At 34.5% G+C, this 9,235-nt stretch overlaps 1 non-coding gene across 1 annotated transcript; it reads right to left on the bottom strand.

The window, feature by feature from the left end:
• Positions 1 to 7,639: 7,639 nt before the first annotated feature.
• Positions 7,640 to 7,721, bottom strand: TRNAL-CAG. The gene has a single exon. It is a non-coding gene; the product is annotated as a tRNA-Leu (tRNA).
• Positions 7,722 to 9,235: the final 1,514 nt, after the last annotated feature.

Below are 9,235 nucleotides of genomic sequence, written 5' to 3'. Positions count from 1 at the left end.
CTGGGGTGCCTTTTCTGTGGAGTCTGCATGTCCTCCTTGTGTTTGTGTGGGTTTCCTCCCACTACAAAGACATGTATCTGGAATGTTTCTTCTCTCTGGGCCTCTGCTTGAAAATTGGCTTCATTCTAAGTCGGGCTTTCCTAGTAAACAAATAATAAATAGTTGCATCTGACAGGCAATTTTATACACATATATGTGGGTCCACCTTATTTTTGTTGAATGCCATTTCTTCAACAAACACAGGGGGTGTGATTTAATGTCAGTGGTATTGATAGCCATGCAGTGTAAATGTTTATATTGTGTAATGCCAGTACAGGTGAGTGAGGATGGAGGGGTGAGTGTGTTTCTGCATGTGTATGTGAGGTAGGGTTAGGATTGGGATGAGTAAAGGATAGGTGTTATATATGTGTGTGTGAGTTTGTGTATTTTAGGGTTAGCATCAGGGTTAGGTTAGGGGATAAGATATAGCATTGTTTGTGTGTCCAAGTGTGTCTTGTGTAGTGGCAGTGTTATGGGATGGATTTAATGAAGGTAAGGTGTAGGATTAAGGTTGAGGAAAGGGGCAGCATTATAGGATTAGCACCCATTACTAAAGTGGTACAGGGGGGGCAAAGCTGACTACATACTTCACTTGTGATTCCTATGCTATCATATGACATTGTAAATAGTTTTTCCATAAATTTCCATAATTTAGTTATTGTATATTACTGTTTATATAACTCTGTACTCTAGATATAAGGTTTATTTCTGTGCATGTTAAACCAGTTATAAATGCACTCATACCTCTCAGCCGTACAGATTTTTGCAGAATTTCCAGTTTTTGGCCTCAAATTTCTCATCTGTTTCTCATAAAACTGTGGTTTTCTGGCAAATCTCTAACAAATCATTGACAATTTAAGTAAAAAAAATATGACAGACATATAAGTTTCAACTTCATATCCTTCAGAAAAATCCATGCTAATGCGAAACCCGTTATTCTATCAACTTTCTAAGTTTGCAAGAGCAATATTTAAAAAGTGTCCCTATTTTTGATCCTTTTCCTCCCATTATTTGTGGCTTTATCTAGATTTCTTGCTCTAGGAGGTTGAGAGGTATGAATGCATTATATGCAATACAGCTGTCAACATTCTTTTGTATCTGCTGATTTAGCCTGGAACATGGCTAAAAAGGATTCTTAGGCCAGTTTACTGACCTGTGTAACTTGTTAACTCAGCAGATTAATTCACATGCAGATATATACCATGATTAACATGTCTGTATTTGTGTGCTTTTCTATGTGGCCACCCAGGTTGTCCCCCTTCATGTCATTTTCTTGATATTCATATCAAGTAGGTCCGATGTTCCAGCTCTGACACAATGGGGTGAAAAATATGGTCTAACTATACTAAAAAGCCATTGTTGCAGCTCTGATCTTTCTGTGGTCTAACAAAATTTATATGTTGGTCAAAACACCAGCAATTCATCATTAAATATCAGACTTATTAGTTAGTGCTCTGATTCTGCCTCTCTCTGTTTCTCTCTCTGTATATATATATATATATATATATATATATATATATATATATAGACTTTTAACCTTGAAGGCAGATGTTCAATTCTTAACCCTTTCATACCTGTGCTAACATCTACTATACAGATAGCTATTATTTTTTCAGGGGCAGGTTAAGCTAAAAAGTGCAGAATTGCTCAGTACTTGGCACAGTGGCATTGTTCTATAAATATGAAGCAGTACCCAAGCAAAGTATTCCTCTATTTTTTTCAATGATGCTGTCACTGACTAAATTGCATTAAATTAGAGTTCAGCATATTTCTTTACTTGGTCAAATTTTTGTAACTTCTGTTCATTCCTATGTGAACTGCTAAAAGCTAACTAATTGCCTGGCAGACAGCTTGATCATTACACAGATTTTTAGCATTTAGGGAACCATATAAATGGCTAATACATACATTTGCCTTCAGTCTGTTATTTATTTTTCAAGGTGAAGGGATTATTGTGTTACGATCTCAGTTGGCACATTGTTTACATTTGATATCTCCTTTTCTGGATGCTTATTAAGAAATCGAGAAATATATACTTTCCTGCATTAGGGGGGAAGCAGAGCACACCAAAATAAGTTATTTTCTATCACTGCTACTGAACTAGAAACTGTGTTGTATTGTAAATACTCAACACTGAAAAATGTTCCTCTCTACCAGAGGCTTTTTTGAATTACTTTGTGACAACAGCTGCCAACGACTCTTGGTATTTGGGCCATTTTATGGAAACTAATGCAAACTGAATGAAAGAAGAATTGCATTATATGTATTGTGCTGAAACCTGCTAGGTTGTACTAAAATCTTTTGTTTGCTTTGTTTTGTTTGAAAGAAACTAAACCATGCAAGTACTATTCTCAAGCTTGAATTTCAGGGTGTAGCTAAACAAGACTTTCTCCAGGATGGTGGATTATCTTTTATCTAAACCATCAAGCACTTCTTCTGTAGACTTCAATATTTCTTATGGACTTAATTAACCTGTTTTCAGTTTGCCATCCGTTCCTTATTGCAATATTATCAGCTTACCATTTTTAAAGTAACATAGGCAGCTTATTCTTCAAGGGCAGCAGGCACTGAATTTGTAGATGAAACACTAAAATATAAAGTTGTTTGCTAGCAGCAACCTTTCCATTAGTAACAGATCTCTTTAATGTGGAATTATTCAGATGACTTTTACTTCTGCAGAGTTTGTGCATATTGACTGATATTGGTGGATTGTAATGACAAAAGTTTGAGTGAACTTTTATGGTTGAAATGTTCTCATTTGGGCAGTTTTGTCATTATTGGTTCATATGTTTTGTTTAATTGCTTACTGGAAAATGTTCAAAACTATACATTTAAAACATGTTCTAACAAGTGCTGCTGTATTATGCAAGGGATATAATTTTATTATATATTATAATTTACAACAATCAGGAAGGTGAATCAAATAACTTTTTCATTGTCCTAAAAATGTGTGCAAGGGGCCTATGATTTGAAAGCAGCCCAAAGGTAAACTTAATCCACCACTGGCCAGATGCATTTTCTTTGAATGTGGGTTTCAATACTGTTTCAGAGAATGTGAGTTTCAAAGACAGAAAAGTTTTAATGATGTCTGTTTTCATTGTGAGACTGTATTACTTTGTTTAGCAAATGTGTATCAGTGTTTGTGCTATAAAATTTGACATAAAAGTTTTAAATTAAATCCAAATCTCTGTAATCATTGTAGAAGTAAAGCAGAAAACAGTGTGCACACTGAGAGTTTTGAACAGTGCTTATGGAAACTGGGAAGAAATGGAGGAAACGCCAAGTAATGGGACACTGGAATGGCTGCAATGGAGTGGACAGGGGGGGGGGGTTGGGTTACCAAAATTGCACATATTTTGCTTTCATGTACATATCCAGAATTTTTTACATGAAAAGTTGGCAACCCTAATCCTGACATTTAAAGTATTGTTATAACAAACATTTTTCAACTGCCAGTGAAGTAACTGTTTTTATTTTTGGGTTATTAATATAAAATATTATGCAAACTAATAAATATTTTAAATAGATAACTTAAAGGGGAACAGTGACTCAGTAATTAATGCTACTGCCTTGTTCGCAGCTTATTTACAGGAATACCTCCCAGGTGTGTTATCAATTAGCCAACACTTAAGTCTATTTGATGACACTACCATGAAGCATAGGATACTTACATCTAAGCCTTGCCACACATTTTGTTAATGACCTCCCACTTTGTGTCATCATTACTGTTGTCATCTACAATTCCGCACCCAGTGTCAAATTTCTGTAAATGCACGTTTAATCCCATTCAATTGATATTTTTGCTCTTTGTGGATAGCAACCTCTGTTTTTTTGGTCCCTATAAAACTCTTTGCTCTGTTTTGCATTCTTTCAGTATTGTAGTTCAAATTTGCATTATTGTGTAGTACAAGTGATATTTCGGCTAATAATTCCTACTGTTTATTTGTGTGTGTGTTTGGTGTAAATGCATCCTTTGTTTAGAGTCATTCCAATGGACTATAAACAAGCTTTACTTTTTGTATAGTTATCGTGCTCAGTCCTTTCCAAACAAATTTTGGATTGCTGTATGAACTGATGGCCATCACTTGTGTTAGCGTGGTCCTTTCACCCACAACAATCATGACTGTCAACCACTAACTGCTCTTAATGATGTTCTGGGGCTTAATTTAATTTGTAACCTAATTCCAATGGCAATATTAATTCTTGTCTCTTTAGAAATATGGAAAATAGTGATTAAATAATAATAACAACACTTAAAACACTTGGAATTGATGCAAACATCTAGTAAATATGTTTACTGTGACATAATGGATTTTAATCCACATCATTTACTTTCTGACATTGGGGAGACAGTCATAAATGCAAGTATTTACAAGCAGAAATGAGAGCAATGTGGTAGAAAGCTGCCAAAAAATTCCCAATAAGTGTAGATGCAAAAGGATCAATAAAAAAGAGGAAGAAGAATTTACAGTTGTACTTAAATGTTTTACCAATACACGTAACTCTTCGTATGAACTGTAGGAGGCAATATGTCGGTGCTGAGAAGAGCACTGTTGGCTAATGTCAAATACTGAAGCAATACAATTATGTGGACTTAATACAAAGGTATATAACAAATTCTAACCATTTTGAAGAAACTAAACTGGGTATTTTTATGAGTAACAACATTTACTGTAATTTGCTGTTCCAACAAGTTACAACCCTCGGAGGATACTGTTTTCTTTGTTATGGACTTAGCTTTCAAACCTCCATCTCCAAAACATTGGAACACGACCTTTCATAATATGGAACAAATGGACAAAATGTTCCACACTTACTAACAGCTTTCTCTGTGATGCACTGAAGATGTTTACAGTTTATTAATTTATAGTTAGAAAAAGTTTTTTATGAATCAATATGATATAATATTATTTATTATGTATATAAATTAAAAAATTCCTAACACTGAATGAACGACAAACCCTTTTGTTGTGAAGCTATGAGAAATATCAGTTCTTTAAGACTCAAAATGAGGAGCATTCGATATAATGAGGCGCACTTGAGAGGTACGGTTATGGAATATACTACTTACTTTCACTGAATTGTATACTGATACATCTGGAAGTAGCACATCATTCATATATACATACAGCTTCTGTACTAAAAACCTGTTATACTTAAAGGACAGACATGAGTTAATGGCAATACCTGGAATTTATTGCATAACGTTACGAAGAAATGCATTATTAGTGCTTTCTGTAAAATAACAAACTAGCCGCAAAACAATCTATGACAGTGAAAAAAGTAATCTAATCGGTGATATTTCAGTTTGGAAGTACAATCTTGTAGGGTGGATCAAATTACTTTGTACCACCCCATATATCAGGCACAGTCCTATGATGTTTCTGCCCTCTTAAAGGGATGACAACAGTTAGTATACACAACTGAAGAGGGCAGATTTTAATGTTGCACAGAGACGCAATTCAGAGGACAGAAAAAAATTCCCTTGCACATTGACATATGAGGTAGGAAAGAACTGCTGAGACAGGGCCTAAAACTTAAATTCCTTTTTTTAAAGCTACTGTTATTTCAAGTATTCACTCACCAAGATATTTTAAAGAGAGTCTGTAAAATTGTTTTAGTGTCCATGCATTTTTATATTGTCCTAGATTGGGATTAGCACTCCCCACTCTAACAGCATCAAAAACCCAAAAGATCATAATTTCCTTTTCATTTCTTTATATAATCTAACATGCAAAAATGTATGTCCTGCTCACTCATGCCTCTCAACCTCTCAGTGCAAAAATATGGATAAAGCCAAAAATAATAGGGGATGAAGGACCAAATATAGGGACAGATTTTAAATATTGCTTGTATAAACTTAGAAAGTTGTTAGAATAACAGGATTTGTGTTAGTATGCATTTTATGAAGGACATGAAGTCCGAAACTCAACTGTCTGGTATTATTTAGTGACTTCATTCCGTAGTGATTTTTCAGAAAATCACAATTTCTTGGATGAACAGACCAAACTTATGAGGCAAAAATCTGAGCATTTGAGAGGTATGGTCCTGCTTTCACCATTGTTTATCAAATACTTTTATGCACTTCCGCCTTAACCAACCAGAATTGTCATATAATAACATCCCACACAACATCATTGGCATTCAAATGGGCACAGCCGTGAATTTATTGCCATTGTTTTGCCAGTTTTAAATTTAGGAGACGTGGAAACTGAGGATATTCTGGGTGACATTGTTGTGTATCAATTGCTGCATTAGTTTACTAACACTAGAGAGCAGCAGCACCATGGCTAACTGGACTTATTCAACATCGGATCAACAGCCCATTATCATGCATGTCACCATTCAGTACTGTTCACAAACTTGCTGTCTTACAATCTGCCAAGAGCAGACCTAGCTATTACGTTCTACACCGTCCTCTAGAGTTACCCTCACTGTGGGAAGGATGGCTAATAATTCTCAGACCCTTCTGCCACCTATCTGGGTTTGCCTTGCCAGTCACGCCATCTACTCACATAACTGCAACAGCATAAAACTAACTACTTACACTCACTGAGAAATGGAAAAACTGAAACAATAAAACTGTGGTTAAAACAGTAAGTTCCTCTTGAGCTCCTAATATGATAGATCACCCCTGTAGTCATAGGGTAGTATTCCCTATCCTCAGTGAATGCACTCTCCCTGATATAGCTACCAAGGTTTTGAAAGGAACCCATTTTGTCTCTCACCTGCTTTTATAAGAGGAGTAGGTTTGGGTGGGAAAACACTGTCCTGGAGATCTCAGCTGTGAACGAAGGTGATTCCAGTGGGACTCGGCCTCTTCTCTGTTCTCTCCAAAGACTGCCTTTTCATGCTCCAGCCCTTAACACCTTCCTAATCTACCCCTACCTTTCCCTGATCCCCCTCCCCCAGTTAAAGCTATCTCTGCTCGGACAAATTAACCCTGGCTGCTAGCCAGTCTGTATTGTACATCTACATTTTCTAGGAGCTTTTCTTACACTGCATTCTCCTCAAATGGACACTGTGACCCACTCAGACTTTTCTAGTGACCAAAAGCAAATAAAATAATAGATAAGATATCTACATGTATGTATATAGATAGATAGATAAATAGGAGAACTAATCTATCAGAGTGACTGCAAACATATCACTGACTTTCATACTGAGGGTTCTCAGACATAGCCATATTCCTCACTAGTTCCATTCTAAGTGAAAGAAAGTGCGATGTAACAGCAGAGACTTGGGCAGTATAATCTCATCAGCTGTGCCTCATAGTGTATTATGAACGAGAAGTAGCTTTCCAAACAAACAAGAGCACTTCATCATTTCTGCCCTATTCAGGATCAGAAAAAAATTAAAGTTAGTACCAAGTATGTATCTGTTCAAAGGGTCACTCTATGGTTTCACATGGCATGCAGAAAAGCTAGTGAGTTACTGGGCTTCTGGAAATTTTGGACTATGTATAACTTAATGACAAGGTAAGCACATTATGTATTTTCAGAATTTTTCTGTTTTGTTCTTTAAGACTTCATTACATTAAGACCAAAGCGAAAGATATCTTAGTGCTATCATAATACATACTAAATAGTAGAAAAGGATTTGTCAGAAGTGGGATTCGACCCACGCCTCCAGAGGAGACTGCGACCTGAACGCAGCGCTTTAGACCGCTCGGCCATCCTGACATTTAAAATACTGCTTTAAGAAACTTTTTTCAACTGCCAATTAAGTAACTGTTTTGATTTTCAGATTATTAATATAAAATATGATGTAAACTAATAAATATTTCAAATAGATAACTTAAAGGGGAGCAGTGACTCAGTAATTAATGCTACTGCCTTCAGATGTAAGTGAAAAAAAGTCTCCGGCACAATAAAGGATATCCTTCCACAGTAAAGCAGGCAGACCACTCGATAGATGCAAAAATACTTTTAATCCAAAATGTCACGAAAACCAAAGTCAAAAAACACAATCAGAGTCGATTAAGCGCTTTCGTCTCCTACAACGGAGACTTCATCAGAATGAATTAAAATGGTTCAAAATGCGCTTTTTATACACTCTCCATTGTTCTTTAATTAAACAATCAAAGAATTCAAAAACTTGTTGTCTTAAAGTCATAGCGCTACTAACAGATGTAAATATGTAGTGCTCATTTAAAACACATAGATAATGCAGAGTGTTAATACCTAACAAAGCATATTAATTCTATTATTGAACAGTCAAACCCTGGTCAATAAATCAAAAATAAAACAAATTAAATGACAGAAACAGAACCACCAAAAACATATACATCAGTCACAGGCTGAATGTTGAAGTACACATTACGATACCATTACAAAATACCAAGTGTCATCAAGATCTAAATGGATGAATTTAAAAACCTAGATATTCCTAAAACAAATACATAAAGTGTCTACAACTATAAGCATATAAGGGACAGAGTACCTTTTATTATTTGTATAGAAAAAATACACTAAATATCAATGAACAAATATAATAAGAAATGAAAAGAAATGAAAAAATGGAAATAGAACCTGTTGTACTCAATATAGATTTCATCATGTTCTGCAAGTATATCAAGACATCAATTGGTAAATTCTATATGTGGAAGTGTGTGTGTGCGCATAATATGGTTATGTAATAATCATGAATAATAAGTATGCTTCAAAATGCAAATATAAATGAAATATAAAAAATGATACCTATAAAATGTATTAGTACACATATGAGCAAGCTTACATTAATTCATGAATCCATAAATAAATAAATATGTTAGACATGTACATGTTATAAATATATTAATCATATCCATAAATATATAAATAAATATATAAATAAATATATAAATATATTTGATTTTAATATGTAAATATATAAATAAATAAATAAATAAATATTAGCTTCTATATTAACATTGCACATGATAAAGTTAAAAACTCTACATAGTTATAAAATATAAAATAGTGTTAAAATAATATTATTTGTAACTTGCTTGAATTTCGCTATGTTATATACAAATACATTATATTATATGGTCTTGTATTATTTTTATTGTTATTATTTTGTATTAATTTATATTATTTGGTGATCTTGGGGTCTGCGGCCAATAGCTTAAGAGCTGGGGTAATAGAAATGTGGTCATTTAGGCCTTTATCACAACATGCATTCAATTTAAGCTGCCAGATCATTTCTCTGTATT

Source organism: Protopterus annectens, chromosome 8.part0 (assembly GCF_019279795.1).
Source record: "Protopterus annectens isolate FY-2018-M chromosome 8.part0, PAN1.0, whole genome shotgun sequence".
Classification (NCBI taxonomy): domain Eukaryota; kingdom Metazoa; phylum Chordata; order Ceratodontiformes; family Protopteridae; genus Protopterus; species Protopterus annectens.
This window is presented reverse-complemented; position numbering and strand designations above follow the sequence as displayed.